This window comes from Hibiscus syriacus, unplaced genomic scaffold (assembly GCF_006381635.1).
Source record: "Hibiscus syriacus cultivar Baekdansim isolate YM2019G1 unplaced genomic scaffold, ASM638163v2 tig00113725_pilon, whole genome shotgun sequence".
NCBI classification, from domain to species: domain Eukaryota; kingdom Viridiplantae; phylum Streptophyta; class Magnoliopsida; order Malvales; family Malvaceae; genus Hibiscus; species Hibiscus syriacus.
Genome location: NW_024063471.1, coordinates 14,360,901 through 14,382,376, shown reverse-complemented (window position 1 = coordinate 14,382,376; position 21,476 = coordinate 14,360,901). Strand labels below are relative to the sequence as shown.

Here is a 21,476-nt window from a genome sequence, read left to right as displayed (position 1 = left end):
ATGGGTAACTTTCTAGCTTTAAAAGCCAAAATGCCACCAACATAATTCCACATGAATAATTATTTAGATAAGAATTTATAAGGTTCAAAAATTGATTTAAGTCAGCCAACAACAATAATTTACAAGGCATTAATGAGTAATAGACAACAGTAACCAGCAAGCATCAATGTACTAATTCAGCAAGCATCGTTGCATAAATTCAGCAAGCATCCTGAATTAAGAAAGCATACAATTAGTGGTAAAGCCAAAGGGAATTCGATGGCCAACAGTGTCAAACATTTCCGACTATATCAAACCCTTACAAATATCAAGTAGAAGTAAGCAATATCAAACAGAAGCAAAAAATATAAAACAGAATCAAGCAAAATCAAGCACCAAATATTGCATCTTGTAAGGCACCCTAAAAAAAGAATTATTAATGAACTATTTGAAACTTTTATTAAATAAACATAATAAATATAAAATATTAAGTTACCATTGAAGGGAATAAAGAAGACAGAATCTCAAATTTGAATGATTTCAGGGACCATTAAACACCATAAAAATTACAAAGAAAAATTAAAATAATTAATAAACAATTTGAAATATTAATGAAATTAACATAAAAAACAGTTTGGATTACATTTACAACGAAGACTCGTTAACCACAGAAAGGTATTCTTCGTCCTTATCCTCCGACTTAAAACCATACAACCAATTACTGATTGTTACAAAAATCTCAGCATTTTAGGTAAGAGTTTAGCTCTTAATTTGTTCAAAATTTTACCCCCATACTAAAGGACGATTTGGATGCAACTGAAGTAAATGGAATAGACAATATATCTCTCGCCATGCGAGAAAGTACCAGATATGAAATACTTTGATTTTTCCAATAATCCAAAATATCAAAGTCAGTTTCTCCAGTATAGGGACAAGAGGCAAACTGATGTAAGAATCAACATTAGATCATTCACTCCTTGAAGCTGCTAAATTGGCATCAAAAGTCTAAAAAATAAAAGACAAAAATTAATAAATGAAAATAATAAATAAATAAGATAAAATTCAACTTAAAATTATAATAACTAACCTGAAATAGATCTGATTTTCTAAAAGTTCGAGGTCGATTGTAACTTGAGTCACTTCTGCCTAAGGATATGTTACTTTGGGCAGAAGAAGAAGAGGAATAACCACAAGGTTCATTTTTTACTAAAAAAACATATAACTCAAGAACCTCATTATAAATGAGACTTACCCTCCTTTGAACCTCATCCTCAACATAAAGAACATTGAACAACTCTTTCAGAAGTTTTAATTTATATCGAGGATAAAGTAAAACAGCAAAAGACATAATCATTGAGTGATCAGATCAATATTTCTCATATAGTTCAAGCATGGGTTTAGCCACTGCATAAATACCTTCACAGGGATCATTATGAGCATCACACAATAATTTTTCAATTGCAACAACATTAGCCAAATATAAGTTAGAAGTGGGATACTTAGAACCAGAGAACAGAGTAGTAATTTCATAAAAAGGCTCAAGAAAATAACAGATTGTTTGAACAATTTCCCACTCATGATCAGTAATGAAATCCAACTCATTTTCCCTATTAACAAACAAGTTAATTGCTAATCTAGCCTCAAGTGCCCTATGAACCATCAAGCAAGTAGAATTCCATCGAGTAGGAACAATTTCACAGTCTTTAACAGCTAATTCAAATGCACTAAGTCGAGAATCAGAATAATCAATAAACTTAACAATCTCACGCAATTTATTAATAGAAGAATCAATTACCTTCAAACCATTTTAAACTATCAAGTTCAAAATGTGGGCAACACATCTTATATGGAAGTACTTACCATTGCATGGAAGAGGAGAAATGACATTCAAATCATCTTTCAGTCTCCTGACCATTTTATCATTTTTAGAAACATTATCAAGTGTAATGGTAAATGTTTTTTCAAGACCCCACTCACATATCATCTTTTTAACAAACTTAAATATTGACTCCCCATTATGAGGAGGAGGAAAATGATGAAAAATAAGAATTTTAGACTGAAGTTTCCAGTTATTATCAACATAATGAGAAGTAAGAGAAAAATAAGAACGTGAAGTGTAGGAAGACCAACCATCACATGTAAAACAAACACGACTTGAAACAGTATGCATTGAATTGAGTAGCAATTTCTTATGTTTTTCATTCTCCAACATTCAATACTTAGTAACAGTATACCTAGATATATCCTTAATAGAAGAATTAAGGTAATGATGTAAATCCCTAAGTTTTTCATGCTCAATAATACTATATGCATAACCATGACACAGAATAACCTCATAAAACAATTCACAGTATTTGTTTTGATCAAAAGAAGCTACACTAACAGGATTTTCAGCAAGAAAATCCTTATATGCTTAGCATTTCTCAGTATGCCTTCTAGGGTTAGATGTACCAATATAAGAATTAGTTTTATACCTTTTATTTTTGCAATACTTACACTCGGCATAAACATAACCATCGACATATTTGATGAAGGTGTAATGGTCCCAAACAGGAGAAGTTCTTCTCCCGAAATTGGCTGCACATTTAGCCTTCCTCTTAGATGATTTATTGATATAAATTGCTTCTGACAACATATAATTTATATCACCTTGCAATAAAAAACCATGGTTAGTTTACATTAAATGCTTCTGACAGTATATCATTTACATCAACATCAATAAAAAAACAAAGTTAGTTTACATTAAATGCTTCTAATAGTATATCATTTACATCAACAAATTTATACAAGTATATATATATATATATATATATATATATATATATATCAAGAATATACAAAAAAGGAATAGGTAGTTTACCTCTTTCAGAATGATCGACATTCTGATCTGTTGGGTTTTCACCTACAAAACAAATACATAATAATATATTAATTCAAATATTAAAATAAAAATGAAAAAAAATGATAAATACCTGGATAATTCAACTCGTACGAAAAACTATCCATGAAACCGTAGGAAAAAATAATGGTTTTGAATAGTTTGGATTCGGGTTCGGGTTTGGTTTGGGTTTGGATTTGGATTTGGGTTCGGGATTGGGTTCGGGTTTGGTTTGGGTTTGGGTTTGGGATCGGGTTTGGGTAGGGATGGTGAACAAGTATAATTTCATGGATTCTTCACCGTACCCGTTCCAATTGAGGCGGGGATGGGTATAAATTTAGCGGGTAGTGGGCGGGTGTGGATTTAAAAAGTGGTACCTGTCGCGGGTAGTGGGCAGGTGATGGGTTTGAGACATTACCCGCCCCGCATTCGTCCGCCCACTAAATAACCATTAAATTTTGGACCATTATGAATTTAGGTATAATTTTATAGACTAATTTATAAATCTTAATATTGTATAAGATATAACTTATAATTTAACTAAATATTAGGGATAAGTTTATGAATTTAGGTACAATCTCGTACTTTGCTTGTTGGTTATCGCGTCGATATTGTGATAGTTTTCTTCTCTAAGTTTCAAATTATGTTCACTAGCTCATTCAGGCACGCCTTCTTCCTCTTCTTTAGTCTTTACTCTGGTCTCCTCTGCGTGTAGTAGAGTTGTATGTCACCTTATACACAGATCCAAAACCACATTCCCCAATCTTGTTTGTTGCATCGAAGTTGTTTGTGGCTGCTTTAATTTGTCGTAAGGTGAATACTCCAGTTTTCAGATCTAATCCTCTTAGTTCTATTTTGATCTTCTTTTTCTAGATTGGGAAAATGCAAAGGTAAAGATCCAAACATCGGGCTATATTTTATGCATCCTGGATCATTTGCTTAGATTTGTATATGCTTTTTTTGGTTGCTGGTGTGGGGAAATAGATGAAATCAAAAGATGGTGTCCCTCGGTTCAAGAACAGAGATAAAAAAGACTTAAACAACGAAGAAGAAGAAATTATAATTCTAAGATAATCTTTGTGCGTCAAAAGACAAAGAGATTCTAAACCTGTTTCGAACCCTTACAAATGGTTAGCTGCCAAGCCCAGTTTGGAGCAACGACGACTAGCCGTCCTTTCATGGGGAAACCAACGGCTAGAAAAAGTGAATCCAGATGTGGATGAAATAATGAAAAAGGAAAAGCAAAGGAAAATATTAGGAATTGAACTTATTTCTTTTGAAAATTTTGTGTGTCGAGCTATGATGAAAGCATTGGGAAGCCATTTAACGAACAAATACTCCGAATGAATTCTTGGAGCTAGGTACTATACTGGAAACCAGTTTATAGATCAAATCAAAACCCTATGCCAAGACCGTGCATTGGCAGCTTTTAATCTTGAATCTGAGAAATGAGGTGTCAATGTGCAGCCTTATTCATGTACCTCTGTGAATTTTTCTGTTTATACCAGACTTTTGTTGCCCGGTATAACTTAAGTTTGTTGTCAGGTGGGTCTAGCCCGGTACGTCTCCAGTTGGGTAGTGGGTGTGGAGATGGATTTGAGAATATACTCGCGTGGGTGGGTGTGGATTTGAAATTTTTACCCATCATGAGTGGTGGGCAGGTGGTGGGCATGTGGTGGATTGAAAAATATTTGGTGGGTATGGGGATGAGGGAAGGGGTATCCATACCCGACCTGCCCGTTTTCTATCCCTAGGTTTGGGTTTGGGTTCGGGTTTGGGATCAGGTTTGGGTTTGGGATCGGGTTTTGGTTCGGGTTAGGGGTTAGAGAATATGAATAGTGTTTAATGTTTGGCGTTAGAGAAGATAAACAGTTTTGGTTTCGATTTTCAGAGTTTGTAAGGATCAAAGAAGTGTTTCGGGATGAACAGTGATGAAATGATGTTTGGTTTTGGTGTTTGATCAAAAAAACCAAGTTGGTTAAGTGTTGGGTGTTTGTAAGGATTTGGGGAAGAACATTGATGAACAATGGATGAATTTGGGGGTGTTTGATCAAAAAACATGAAATGGTTTGGGTTTCGGTGTTTTTGAAGATCAAAGAAGGGTTTTGGGGAAGAACTCAGATGAACACGGATGAATTTTTTGGTGTTTGATTGAAAAAACACAAAATGGTTTGAGTTTTGGTGTTTTTAAAGATTAAATGAGGGTTTTGGGGATGAACACGGATAAATTTTTGGGTGTTTGATCGAAAAAACACGAAATTGTTTTGGTTTTGGTGTTTTTGAATATCAAAGGAGGGTTTTGGTGAAGAACTGGGATGAACAAGTGATGAACACAGTTTGTTATTTTCCTTTATTTTTCTCAGTTTATATATATAGTTCATATGTAAACTATAGTTCATATATATAGTATATAAATATAAACTATAATTTATATAAATAGTATAAAATATAGTATATAAATATAAACTATAGTATGTAGTATATAAATATAAACTATAATTTATATATATAGTATATACTATATAAATAGTTTATATATAATTTACATAGTTTATACATATAGTTCATATGTAAACTATATAGTATATATAGTTTACATATAGTATAAGTTAGTTTATATAGTTTATATATAGTTTAAATACTACTATCTATAAAATATATCCATAAATTAACCCTAAATCTTAAAGCATGTATACTATATATATAAACTATAGAGTTTATATTAATAAACTATATAATTTATACAATATATATTATTTATAATTATACATAATATATAAATATAAATTGTATAGTTTATATATAATTCATATAGAGTTTATATATACACTATATAATATTATAGTTTATACATGATATATATAGTTTATACATAATATATATAATATATAGTTTATATATAGTGTATAATAATATAAATATAAGAGAAAATAACCTCAGTGACCAAAAATCCCAGATAATATACGATTTTGACCAACTTTTTTTGGATTTGCGAAAATGAACAACAAAATCGCAATGCGATCTCTAATTCGCATTGCGATCTCCACTATCGCAAATTCGCGTTGCATTTCGTGTTGAGATTTTTCATTTCGCGTTGCGATAATCGCGTTGTGATTTTTCAGTTCGCGTTGCGATAGTTGAAAATCGCGTTGCGATAGTCTACAGTTGTCGTTGCGATTTTCCAAATTTGTTGCGATTTTCCAAATTCGTTGCGATAGTTTACAGTTGTTGTTGCGATAGTCTACAGTTCCAAATTCGTTGTGATAGTTAAAAAAAATATTTTTTTTTTCTAAAAAGATAGTATCCGCGCGGACGTGTCGAAGACACGTATTACCACGACCACGACCACGACCACGACCACGACCACGACCACGAACGACCACGACCCGAGACGAGACGGACGACGGCGGCGGCGGCGCGCGAGAGTCCCCCTTGTTCTCTATCACTCAACAAGGAAGTGAGAAAGCCAAGCCTTAAATACTATTCCCAATAGTGTTTCCAATACTATGTGGGATTTGAGCATTACCAACACTTGTTCCCAATACTATGTGGGATTGAGCCTTAAATAGTGATATTATTTTTGAATATTTTGCTTAAAATTGCAATAATCGCAATTGATTGTAGATTGACTTTTAATTATGACATATTTAATCGTATAATACTAATGCAATTGGTTGCTAATTCAGTTATTTTAAGGTGCATGATTGTTAATTATTTCCTGAATAATCACATTGTATTGGAAACAAGTGTTGGTAATGCTCAATCCCACATAGTATTGGAAACACTATTGGGAATGGTATTTAAGGCTTGGCTTTCCCACTTCCTTGTTGAGTGATAGAGAACAAGGGAGACTCTCGCGCGCCGCCGCCGTCCGTCTCGGGTCGGGTCGTGGTCGTGGTCGTGGTCGTGGTAATACGTGTTGTGATTTTCTACTATCGCAACGCGATTTTCAACTATCGCAACGCGAAATGCAACGCGAATTTGCGATAGTGGAGATCGCAATGCGAATTAGAGATCGCATTGCGATTTTGTTGGTCATTTTCGCAAATCCAAAAAAAGTTGGTCAAAATCGTATATTATCTAGAATTTTTGGTCACTGAGGTTATTTTCTCTAAATATAAACTATATAGTTTATATATATAATATTACAGTTGTTTTAATTTTTTCTCAACTTTTGAAATGAATGCAATTTAGTCCATTTTACAGTATTTTTTTAACATTTTGCAATCATTTCGATTTGATCCTTCTGTGTTGTTTAATTTATTTAAATTTTTATTTGTAGTTTCATATTTGTTCAATTTTTTCCTCCAAATTATATTTGCATCTGAAATTGACACATACTTATTACTTATTTATATTTTTTAATTGGCCCATAACTTTTTAAAAGGGTATAATTTGGTACTTTTTTGTATTAATTTAAACCTCACAATTTAAAATTATTTTGATTTGATCACTCATCAATGTGTGTTGTTTAATTTATTTAAATTTTAATTTGTAATTTCATATTTGTTCAATTTAGTCCTTAAAATTATATTTCCATCTCAAATTGACCCATACTTATTACTTATTTATATTTTTTAATTGGCCCATAACTTTTTAAATAAGTATAATTTAATATTTTTTGTATTAATTTCAACCTCAATTTAAAATTATTTCGATTTGATCCGTTTGTGTTGTTTAATTTATTTAAATTTTAATTTGTAATTTCATATTTGTTCAATTTAGTTCTTAAAATTATATTCGCATCTGAAATTGACAGATACTTATTACTTATTTATATTTTTAAATTGGACCATAACTTTTTAAATGGGTATAATTTAGTACTTTTTTTGTATTAATATAAACCGCACAATTTTAAATTATTTCGATTTGATCCCTCATCAATGTGTTTTGTTTAATTTATTTAAATTTTAATTTGTAATTTCATATTTGTTCAATTTAGTCCTTCAAATTATATTTGCATTGATATTGACCCATACTTATTACATATTTATATTTTTTAATTGACCCATAACTTTTTAAATGGGTATAATTTAGTACTTTTTTGTATTAATTTCAACCTTATAATTTAAAATTATATTGATTTCATCCTTTTGCGTTGTTTAATTTATTTAAATTTTTATTTTTAATTTTATATTTGTTCAATTTAGTCCTCCAAATTATATTTACATCTAAAATTGACCCATACTTATTACTTATTTATATTTTTTAATTGGCCCATAGCTTTTTAAATGGGTATAATTTAATACTTTTTTGTATTAATTTCAACCTCACAATTTAAAATTATTTCAATTTGATCCCTCATCAATGTGTGTTGTGCAATTTATTTAAATTTTAATTTGTAATTTCATATTTGTTCAAGTTAATTCTTAAATTTATATTTTTCATAAAATTGAACCATGATTATTTATATTCTTAGTAATTTACTCTAAAACATATATAATTACAAATTGCAATTCAACGTTCACGAAAGACGAAAATAATTAATCCAAAAATAAAAATTAACCCAATTTGAACTCAATCTGTATCTGATAGAAATCCGACCTAAATTTTATCAGACAATAATGTGACCCAATCTGAACGAGATATGCCTGAAGGCCATCCGAACCTAAATTAACCTGCTTTTTATCTATTCCGGACCTGAACTGACATCGATCCGAACTGAAAATAACCCGACCTGAACCCGAACTGTACGGTGTTAAATCAACCTGAAAATGACCCGACCTAATTTGACCTGGACTCGACCTGATCCGAGTCGAAACATCAAATTTACATAACTTGACATGTATCCGATTTTATCCAACCTGACAGGATTTGACTGAAACCTGAACGATTACCCGATTTTACATCCCTAACCTCCAAACCCAACTAGAAATAAAATTTACAACCTCGGTATCACAAATGGATCCAGCCAACAAAGGACTTAATTGATGAAGCTCGCATGATAGGGTTACGAAAAACCTTAATTACTTCGTCACCAGCCGCCAGCTTTCCACCACCATCAGATTCAGCTGGGATTCACGGTTCAGATCACTCCATGCGTTAGGGTTTTGAAACCCCATTGAGGTTCTCCAGGCGTCGCCTCTGCCCATCTCCATTCCAGATGCTTCCCAACTCCAAACCAATCCCTCCCTCAACCGAACACTCCAGAAGCTGTGCCAGCAAGCCCCCATCCACAACTCCTCCATGCCAGTTGGTCTTCCAGGTGGCCCCCTTTCTCAACGGATTTCGAATCCATAAACAAATCATGCAAAGGAAAATAAAAAGAAATCAGCAAAAAATTTTACTACTGTAATTTTGTAATAGAATGGATTTATAAAAACCCAAAAATCTCCATGTAAACGGGTCTTCTCTACCCCAATTGAATACATAGCAATAAAATCTCTTACTCCATTTTTCAAGCAATACACGTTTTTTTAATCAAAAAGCAAACAAAACAAAGAAAAAATTATCAAATTCTTCCCTATATTTTACTCTAAAAAATGAGACAAATAAAAGTAGATAGGTATTCTTCCTACTCGTATTCCCCATTTGAAACAAACAAGGTAAAAACGAAAAAAATGAGAAAGAGAGAACCTTACCTCTCTGCCAACGACGTCTGTGATGATTGGGACCTTTCTTGTTTAATCTGAACCGTGAGAAGGCACGATGTATCCCCAAGAGCAGCATACTTCAGAATAAATTTGATCAAACGACTGATGGAGAAAATCGACGAGGTGAAAGTCGAAGGGTTCTAGACCTGTTTTGAAGAGTTACGTTCCGATTCTCTCTAAACTAAGCCCGAATATGTATTCTCGACGTTAGAGAGAGTCTACCGGTGTATTTTGGGATTTAACGGTCACCGGAGACGACGGTCGACACAGTGGTCGACAGCGACAAAACGATCGAAGGTAGCACTCTTCATCGGATTCTAGAAAACATATAGAGGGGGGAGTTTTAAAACATAGAAAGAGAAGAAAGAACAAAATAAAAAGGGGAAGAATGAGGGGCTTTATACCCCCATCAAACGACGTCGTTTTGAGACATACCTACGCGTTTTGGATCCGAGGGGTCTAATCCCTCTTATGGTCATCGTAAGTGTTTCCGGATACAATTTAGTCCTTAATTTTTATTATTTCATTCATTTTAAATTTCATGTCCTTATCTTGCTTTTTTCCACTATTAACTATTGAGTTATTTTCTTTCAAGTCATCCAACCTTTGTCGTGTATTTACAAGTCGATCTCTAGTCCTTTTTTTTATTTATTTCAATTCGAATGCTTAATTTCCATTTATGTTACTTTAGTCACCATATTGAACTTTGATGTTTTACTCATATTAGGTCCCTGAATTTATTTGTTAGGTATAATTTAGTCCCTACATTAATTGTATCCCTAACTAATCCTAGTATTAATTTTATATAATAATTTCATTTGGTAATTTGTAAATAACTAATTATTATTTTTAAACTAAATTTGTATTAATAATTTTAGCACATTTAGATTTGCTATGCATATTTGTTTTTATATATTAATTTCGATTATGTTTAATGTATTTTATTTTAATATTAATACTTTCTTTAAATTAGATTTTTACAATAATCCTTTAGATTTAATTCTTTAAATTTAGTCCATAGTTAGAGCTTTAGACTTTAAATTTAGCACCTTAGATTTATATTTCTCACACTTTAGTCCCTGAACTTTTTTAATTTAGGGAATTATTCGATTTGGCCCTCACATTAAAATGTCCAAGGGTCCATTTCGATTATTCGATTCAATAATTGGTTAAAATAAATTAGGATTAATATTAGAGCCTCCACTTTAAGCTTATTTTCACTATAGTCCTTTAATTTAGGGAATAATTCGATTTAACTATCGTATTAAAATGCTTGAGTGTCCATTTCGATTATTCGACTCAATAATTGGTTAAAATAAAGGGTTAAGTACATGGAAAATCACTTACGCTTATGTTTTGTCCACTTTTGGTAATTGATTTCAAAAAACATAAGATATGATCACTTTTGTTTTGATTTAGTTAAGGTGTTGTACCCAGAGTTAAATGTCGTTAACAACAGTTAAATATTTTGATATAATCACACATTTGCCACTGTTATTTACTTATTCTCTCATTTTAGTCCTATTGTTAATAGATTAAACTAAATTTAATCCTCCAATCGAATGATGCCACATGTCATACCACGTAAGGGTGAGCGTTCAATCGAGCTGAGTTGAGTAAAAAATGTGAGTTATTCGAGATGATGAGTCCCATTTTACAACTCGAAGTTGACTTGAAATTTTTTAGAGTCTAGTCAAATTTTTAAGTTTCTGTTTAAATTTAATTATAAATATTTATAATATTATGATATTATTTAATTCCAATTTAAATGATCTTTTATAACTATATACAATACATTTGTATTTCTTTATATTTTTTTCATATGTGAAAATCAATCCACTAATTACTAAATTTTTGAGTTATTCGAGTTGTATTTTACAACTCAATTTGAACTTGAAATTTTTTCGAATCAAGTCGAGTCAAGTTTATGAAATTACAACTCGAAGTTAATTCGAATCAAGTTTTCAAGAGTCGAATCGAAAAATCGGTTTTTCGAGTTGAGTAAAATTTTACTCACCCCTAATGCCACGTGTCAACATTCGGTTGGAGGATTAACTTTATTTTAATTTAATATATTTATTTTCACTAATCAAAGAGTGGCATGTGTCACCCTTAAGGTTAAATGCAAACAAAGGAAAGCAAATTGGGGGAATATTTTATTTTTTTTTTTTTTTTTTTCATTTAAAAATATTTTTTTAATGTTAAAATTTATTTAAAAATATGACTAAATTGAGAGCATTTGTAAGTAACAGTGACCAAATGTGTGATTATACAAACTATCACGTCGCATATCCTATTAATTGTTAATAGCAGTTAACCCGTGATGACCATGTCTTAATTAAATAAAAACGAAAGTGTCCATATCTTATTTAAATAAAAACGAAAGTGACCATATCTTATGTTTTTTTGAAATCAATGACAAAAAATGGACAAAACATAAACATAAGTGATTTTCCATGTAGTTAACCCTAAAATAAATTAGGATTAATATTAAAGCCTCTATTTTTGGTTCTTTAAATTACATAATTTGACACTTTAAGTTAGGGATTGTGTTAATTAACTCACCTAGTATAATTAGATTCATAAATGGTTGCTTAGTTGCATTTCGATTTTTTTTTAAAAAGTAATAAGGCAATGTTCATTTATCAACGAATTAATACTGTATGCTCCACGTTATGCTCACGGGGTGACCACTAGTAATTTGTTGAAAACATTTTGATATTTCGATATAACAAATAAAGTGTTAAATAATTTTAAGATTTTATATTCGATTTAAATATTATATTTGATTAAATTATTCGAATATTACAAATATTACTCCAAGTTTTCAAATATCAATTTTTACTCCTTACTAAATGAAAAATTGAGATTTACACTTAAAATATAGTTGAAACAATTTTTACAAAGTATTTCGAACCATAATTGAGCCAAAATTGATATTTCATAAGGTAGTGCCGATACTGCCTTAACAGTATCGATACCCCCAAACATCGAATGCAAAAGAGGTACTGATACCCTACACGGTATCGATACCATTATATATAGTAGTATCGTTACCATAGTCAATGGTACCGATACTACCCCTTTGGTTTTGACTCTGAATTTTAACAGAGTGCAAAACGGGTACCGATACCATGTTAGGTATCGATACTACTTTACATAGTAGTATCGATACTCACTGGACGATATCGATACTACTGCACAGTAGTATCGATACCCTCTGGACAATATCGATACCGTTGGTTTGCAACGGTCGAAATATTTGAATTTTATACAGGTAGTATCGATACCCCTATGAAGGAGTACTGATACCCATACGCTCCCAACAGACTTTTCAAGTGGATTTCACACTACAACGGCTCTATTGACTCGAATATGATTCCCAACGTTCAGAATTCATTCCAGGTGTATTTAAACAAGCTATTTAAGCCTTTGGTGAACAATAAAAGCTAGAAAAACAAAAGAGAAAGCCTTAAACAACAAGTTTGAGCAATTCAAGACAACATCCATTCAATATTCATTTTTCTTTCAAGAACACAATTTGTGCTCAATTGTATTCATTTTTTAGTATTCATTTTTTAGTGTTCTTTCTTTGTTCTAGAATTGTTCAAACATCTTACCTTGTGATTTTTTTCTTCTAAGTTTGTAATTTTCTCTTTGAGAAGAGAGTGTCTCAAGAATTTGGGGTATAATTCTTGAGGGAGTTGTAAGGTTACTCTTTCTCCTCGAAAGAAAGACAAATTAGTGAATTTATGGAAAATCCTTAGTTTGGATAGCTAAGGTAGTGGACGTAGACTTTGGTGGATAAAGTTGAACCACTCTAAATCGATGTGCAAATTATTTCTATTTTATGTCAAAGCTTCCACCAAAATTTTAATTGCCAATTCACCCCCTCTTAGTTAATTCATCCGATCGATTGACTCAACAATTGATATCTGAGCTACACTCATTTGAAGGTTTTACCATGTCTTGAGAAGATCCGTGAAGAGTTCAGTTGTTATCTAAGTCATTTATGGCCTCTACATCAAACTTCGACTTCGTTCTTGATTCTCAACCCGTCAACAAGCCTCCTTTCTTCAATAGAGCTAACTACGCCTAGTGGAAGAATAAGATGAAGTTCTTCATTCAAGAAAGTGACATGGGAGCATGGAACATCATGATGAAAGGTTACTCTACACCATCCAAAGATATGGATTTGTTCAGTGAATAAGAGACGAGACAATGTCAGCACAATTCAACAACAATCCCTATTCTATTTTGTGCACTTAGACTAGATGAATAGGAGAGAATATCATCTTGTTTAACCACCAAGGAGATATGGGACAAGCTTCAAGTCACATATGAAGGAACTAATGAGGTAAAAGAAACCAAAATTAGTCTTCTTAATCATAACTATGAAAATTTCATGATGAAACCAGATGAAGATATCAAAGCTATGACTGATAGATTTTTCGTAATTGTCAATGGTCTCGAGGGATTCAGAGAAATAATCCCTAATGAGAAGTTTATAAGGAAGATAATTTATTCTCTTCCAAAAGCTTGGCAATCAAAGAAGACTGCAATTATCGAAGCTAAAGACCTAAAGTCTTTAACTCTCGATGAGCTCATTGGTTCTCTCCTCACTCACGAAATGATGATTCAAGATGAGGTAGATCACAAAAAGAATGACGATACAAAGAAGGAGATAGAGAAAAAGAAGAACATTGGCGTTACTCTCAAATCCACCAAAGATAAGAGTGAATCTGATGATAATGAGGATGAAGAAATGGCATTGCTTGCCAAAAGTCTTAGAAAATTAATGAAGGAAAATAGAGGAAGAAAATTTCAACATAATGAAGGCTTCAAAAATGAGTCCAAGGAGAAGCACCCAATCATTTTCTATGACTGCAAAAAGTCTGGGCATGTTAAATACGATTGCCCACAATTGAAGAAGAATGATCTTTCAAATAAGAAGCATAAAGCATATGTGGCTACTTGGAACGATGATGAATCCTCCGATGAAGAGGAATAAGAAGTAGTAAACTTGTGCTTAATGTCCACTGAGGAGGATTCTTAGGTAACCTCTAACTCATCCAATTTAGAAGATTATTAATTTGATGAGTTATTAGAGGAATATTATGAGTTGGCATCGAATTATGAGAAATTATTTTCAAAAAACAATAAAGATACTTCAAAATTGAAAATTGAAAAAGATCTCATATCCAAGACCAACAGTGAACTCGAAAGTAAGAGTAATGAATTGCAAATCAAAATAGAAGATTTTGAAAAGAAAATTTTGATTTGCAAAACCTACTTTCTAGAGTTAATGATGATCATCAAAAGAAAATTGATGATCTTAAAGCTTCTTTCGTTAGATTTGGATTAAAACGTTTTGAAAAAGGTGAAAGTTCAAAATCCAACTATATTAGAAAGAACTTTAAATCTTACAATCATATAGGTCCCCAAAGAACCTCAAATAGTAAGATCATTAGGAGTATATGGGTTTAAATTATGGCAAATGGATGTTAAAAGTACATTTTTTAAACGGTTTTATAAAAGAAGAAGTGTATACGGAACAACCACCTAGTTTTGAAGATTCAAAATTTCCTAATCATGTTTTTAAATTGAAAAAAGCATTATATGGTTTAAAACAAGATCCTAGAGTTTGGTATGAAAGATTGTCAAAATTTTTAATTAAAATGTTTTTCAAAAGGGAAGGTTGACACTACATTATTTTTAAAACAAAAAGGTAAAGATTTATTAGTAGTTCAAATTTATGTTGATGATATAATATTTGGTTCTACTAATGATGCTCTTTGCCAAGAATTTTCAAAGCTAATGCAAGATGAATTTGAGATAAGCATGATGGGAGAGCTTTCATTTTTCTTGGGGTTCCAAATCAAGCAAAGGAAAGATGACATCTTCATCAATCAAGCAAAGTACATTCAAGATATGCTCAAAAAGTTTGGATTGGAGAATATAAAACCCTAAGCCACTCCTATGAGTCCTTTTACAAAGTTTGACAAAGATGAAGAAGGTAAATATGTAGATGTTAAACTCTATAGGTCAGTGATTGGCTCTTTGCTTTATATAACTGCAAGTAGACCCAACATTATGTTTAATGTTTGCTTATGTGCTAGATACCTTAAGGACACTCATAGTATAAGACTTTGGTATCATAGAGACTCTAGCTTTAGCTTGCATGCATTCTCGGATGCGGATTATGGATAATGCAAAATAGATAAGAAAAGCACCTCCAGTACATGTCAATTCATAATAAACATGTTAATTTCTTGGTTTTCAAAAAAACATAATATTGTTGCATTATCTACCATTGAAGCGGAATACATTTCAACCAGTAGTTGTTGCACATAAGTTTTATGGATGAAACAACAATTGTTGGACTATGGAATTTAAGTAGGTACCATTCCTATAAAGTGTGACAATACTAGTGCTACTTGTCTTACTACAAATCCCATCTAACACTCTAGAACTAAGAACATTGAAATTAGACATCATTTCATTATAGATAATGTCACAAATGAAGATGTAGTTCTAGATTGTGTAGATACTTTGCATCAATTAGCGGATATTTTTACAAAACCTTTGGATAAAGAAAGATTTTGGACACTTAGGAGAGAATTAAGTTTAACCAACCTACCTTGATTTAGTGTTTAAAATAATTTCATCACTTTTAATGATTTAAGAAAAATGCATGTAAAAATGATATTTTTAAATGCCTTTTATGCTAATAGTTAGGGGGAGTTTATGATCTTTAGTGAAATTAAAAATATGTTAAAATTAGGCTTAAGTTTGATTTGAATGATTGAACATAATTAATTTTTGTAATGTGAGTTGCCAATACCACTAGAGTTGATTAATTTTGCATGCAAAGTGTTTAAGAACAATTTTTTTTACCATTTTGTGCATTTGGCATCGATACTGGTCACCCAGTACCGATACTACTCTTCCTAGGTATCGATATTGTTCATACAGTACTGATACTACTGGAATAGGTATCGTTACCCAGGTATTGATACTACTTGAAAAATGCCTTGAAGTATCGATACTCCTCGAGGAGTACCGATACTACTCATTGGGTTTAGGCTATAAATCCCTAAAACTAAAAACATTTTGGCCTAAAATCCCAAAACAACAACACTCCGCCGTTCCTCTCATCTAAACCCCAAATATCCATATTACCTCAAATCCAACATCTTCAAGTCGGAAATCAACTGTACTTCAACTTCCAATCCTGCTTAAATCATTAATTTCGTGCAAACAACAACTCAACCCTCTCAATCCTGAATTTTCAAGGTAATTTCTCCTAAAACACTATTTTATTGATTTTTGAATCTAGGACTAGTTTTAGTTAGTTTTAAATCAAAATAGTGAATGGGCATTTCGTAGATTATAGTTTTACACTAGAATCTATAACTAATTTCATCAAAAACACAATTTTTTCAATTTTTTTAGAAATTTCGTAATTAAAAAAAATGTTTTTGATTTAATTGTTGTTTTTGATTTAATTACATTGTTTCATGAAAACTATACATATTATCATTTTTCAAACTTCTTTTTCAAAATAGTTTTCAATTTTGCCCATTAGACACTAGTGTTAGAAAACCTTGAATTTGAGGAATCATATTGAGTTTTGGGATATAATTGTTGCATACATATTTTGTTTTAAATTGCAGGTTTCCCATCCTATTTCGATTTAAACCATTCCATGTCTCATAAACATCCTAGGTCCTCGTCTAGTCGATCAATCCAACCAAAAAACCCACCTCCTATTCCATCTCCAAATCCCAATCCTAATGAACCCAAAGTGACTATTCTCAGTTCCTGCATTAACGAACCTAACCGTAGGGGTCTCTATAATAGGTACGTTAACCATTCTGAGTTATACAACATTAGGGAAGCGCGTATCCCAACTTTACAAGCCATGGTAGAGATAAACTTTAAATACCTCCGTACTCTCAAAACGTGGAAGTTTGATAACTTATTTAAAGTTAAACCAATTATCTATCAACAACTCGTACGCATTTTCTATTCCAATGTCGTTTACCTATAAAATGAGTCCCAAACCGCTACTGAAAGTATTCGGTCCTATCTATTGGGCCAATACATTACCATGGACTTGGATTACATAGTTGCAGCCTTTGGATTAGATAATCAAGGGGTAGATAATGAGAGAAATTTAGTGTCATCTACATATGAAGTCAAGAAGAGTGCAAGTGTTTTAGATTACCAATAGTGTTTCCTTCACCTTATGATCTCTTGATGGTTTAGACTATCCGGAGGAAAATACTCCACTTTTAGAGCTCTTGACATATGGTGGATCCATTGCATTCAACATAATAAGAAAATAAATCTACCTCAAATTATCTCTGGGGAACTAGTAGAAACTGTAAACAACATTCCTTCAAAACGAGTCGAAACTTTAGTTTATGGTTGTCTACTTAGTAATATGTTCATCAAAGCTGGTCTTAAGGTAGACCTTGATGCGTCCATCCCCTTAGGAACCGAAATAAAACTAAAATCACTACGAAAATTGGGATGGATTGGTGATAAAGACAATTGGGTTCGCTCAACGAAGAAAACTCTTAGTGTTAGTTCATCACTCCGGCTCCGGCTCCAGAGCTTGAAGATCTCCAACGGGATGTCGAAGGTCCTGTAAACCAACATGATGATGAGCCAGCAAGGAAATAGAGTGTGATGACTTCATATTTTTAATCATTTATGGAGACATTTGACTTGAGGTTTGCATTCTTAGAATCCTAACTCATGACTCAACATTTAGAGAAACAAAGGGAAACTCGAGCTCGCTTCGATGAACTCAACACTAGGGTCAATGGGCTTACACGAGATGTGACTTTTATACGAGCACATTTATCTCCTCCCGATCCTCCTCTGGATGATTTACCATTCTTGCTAGTTTTCTTTTAGTTGATCTATGTTTTGAACCTAGACATTGCTTCACATTTTGCTATTTTATGCATTTGGTTGTTTATGTTTTGAATGTTTGATTTTGAATGAATGGTTATTTTGGACTTAATTCATTGATATGTTTAATTTAGTATTTCTCTTATGCATATTTCATATTAGAAATCTTATGATCTATCCCTATTGCATATTGAATATGCATATTGAAAATATTGACTGCCAATTCTCTTGGCTTGATCTTAGCAGATATAAATAAATACATATATCAATTGGGGGAGAAATCTTATTTATAATTCTCAGTCTTTTTTATTTAACAAAAAGGGGGAGAAATCTTATAGTAAGGAGGAGTAAATTTTTCAAAGTGATTTTTCAAAAAGAAAATCTTAAAATTTCTAAAAGGTTTTGTTATATCAAAAAGGGGAGATTGTTGAAAATATTTTGAAGCCAACATCAAAAATAGAAAACCAAACATCATCGAATCCATCGTAGAACCACAACAACCACAAGAAAGCAAAATAAAAACCAAAACAATCTACAAATAAAAAAACAGTCGAAGCAAAGTAATGCAAGGATAAATCCAGAACAACAGAAGCAAAACAAAACAAAGCAAGGATCAGACGCGGTGCTAGTCTCGGTTCGAAAGGGAAGAGCCACCGAAAACTGGAAAAGGCATGCCGAGAAAGGTAAAGGGCCAAACATCTCAGGCTAGATCTACGCCGATTGGATGGGTTTTTGGGGATTTAGGCTTCGGGTTAGTATTTAGGACGGTGAGGGGGTTGTTTCGGTGTGGTTCGGGTTCTTTTCGGCCGGCGACGGCGGCAGCCGGAGCGACGGAGGCACGACGGGGTTTGCCACTGGAGTGGTGGCCGAGCTTGGACCGACCATCAGGGAAGGGAGAGAGAGATCGAGAGATTCTCTTGTTTAGGGGATAGTGTTTTAGCAAGAAAATCTAAAAATAAAAGGGAATTTGGGTATTGGGGTATTTATATAGCAAGGACCATTGTGCAAATATAGGATTTTTAAATCATTTTCGCAGTCCCTATAAGTTTGAGTAGCAATTCATTTCAGTCATTGTATGTAATTTGACCATTGGTTTTTCAATTTATTCAACTCAGTCCCTATTTATATTTTACATTTTTCCAATTTGACCCCTAATATCTTATTTTATTTTATTATTATTATTATTATTATTATTATTATTATTATTATATTTTTATTAATATTAATATTATTTATGTTTACTTTATATTGGTTCCATTTCATTACTTTGAAAATAATATTTTTTCCTTTTCTTTTTTTTCCTTTTTTCTTTTAATTACTTCATTTTTTTTATTTCTTTGATTTATTTTTTATTTTATTTTAATTATTTTTTGTAGTTTTTATGTTTTTTTTCTTTGGTTCATTTTTTTATATTTTTTATTACTATTATATTTTTTATTTTATTTTATTTTATTTTATTTTATTTTTATTTTTTATTTTTGCCTTTTTTTATTTTTTTTACTTATCTATTTTTCTATCTAACATTGTTTTCTGACTTTTCTAGTAATAATCTCAATCGATCAAAGGTAAGTAATTCGAATTGAATTTTTTTAAGTTTTAATTTAAATTTTAATTTTCACAAATAAAGACAATCGGCAAATTAATTGGTATCGGAAGGGCGGTTTAAGGGTGCTAATCCTTCCTTGACCGTAACCGACTCCCAAACCCGACACGTCTCTGGTAAAATGTAGATTAGGTAAGATGGTGTCCGATCTACCTAAAATTCATTTTAAAATGATCGGTGGCGACTCTAACCCAATCATTCAAGTCAAAGCCCAATTTTGGGTCCAACCGAAAGTCGGCCGCGATAGCTTGGCGACTCCACTGGGGACCGGTAAGTGAGTCAGACCGAAATTAATTTTCGGTTATATTTTTAGCGAAAATTAAAAGTTTAAATTTTAATTTATTTATTGGATTTCAATTATTTATCTTTGATTATTTTTTCAAATAAATAGTTGTACTGACGTTTTTTCTCAATGATTTTAGATTTTTAAAATTTTCATTCTCAAGCTCTATACCCGATCTCCGAACCCTTCTAAGTGGGGGTGAAAGCGACGCCTTAGTGAGAATTTATTCTCCGCATAGGCCTAGCAAGTAACCTTTGGGATTCATATACCTTATGTCTTCGTGTGAATTTATTCACCGTTTAGACATAAGAGAACGTATCCTCTCGAGTTTAACTTAGTCCACATGAGCTTGTAATGGGCTTAGGACTAAGGGTCTAGCAAGCCCAAGGGGGCACCAGAAAGGAGAACTCAGGTACCTTTCTTTAGAACCTAAACCGGGAGACTACAGGGAATTAGAGCCCACCCAAAAACCTCATTTCAAACCCGAAGCTACTTTGAGTTCATTTCCTACCTTATTTTATGTTCAAAGCATGTGAACTAGAAATTTATACGGTTAGGACTTGTTCGAAATCATCTTGCGGGATAGAGATCATGTCCGGGTAGGAATACTAAGTATGTGGGGTAGATATCATGTGGGGTAGGACTTTTTATTTCCATTATTGTTCTGATTTACATCACTAACTCTTTTTCATTTTTGTTCTTTTTTATTTTATTTTCATCATTGGCATCATTTAAAAGATGTGTTGATCCACAAAAAATGTGTTCGTTAAACGTAAATAATTTGCATTAATGGACAAAGGGGTTATAATACGGGAGATGAAAAACTCAGAAGTCCAACTACGACATGAATAGATCGGGATTTACATTGTGCACACCAAACGTCAACTTCTTGAGCTGGCAAAAGTTGCAGGGGCAGATGAAAAGGTTGTTGGCCCGGAGTGTCCTTTCGAAGACTACAATAACAAGATTACAATATGGTAGCTGAAACTGGAGGCCATTGTTGACAAATTCAGGAAGCAAGCTTCGGATAGTTCCTATCGATAGAGGGCTCCAATGGCACTTTCGTTAGAAATAGACTCAGCAGAGAGTGAAAACCAGAAATGCAACCATTCGAGACCTCTTGGGACAAGTACAAGAAGCAGCTCGTCACCTGTACGGTTTAGCAAGAGAAGCCAGAGCGGTTCGACAAGTTATTCAACTCAACCTGCCAGAAAC

At 32.4% G+C, this 21,476-nt stretch overlaps 1 long non-coding RNA gene across 1 annotated transcript; it reads right to left on the bottom strand.

Moving 5' to 3' along the window:
- Window positions 1-8,323: 8,323 nt before the first annotated feature.
- LOC120187574 lies at window positions 8,324-9,786 on the bottom strand. The gene is made up of 2 exons (XR_005522306.1): window positions 9,439-9,786; window positions 8,324-9,070 (listed from the first exon to the last, which is right to left on the bottom strand). It is a non-coding gene; the product is annotated as an uncharacterized LOC120187574 (long non-coding RNA).
- Window positions 9,787-21,476: the final 11,690 nt, after the last annotated feature.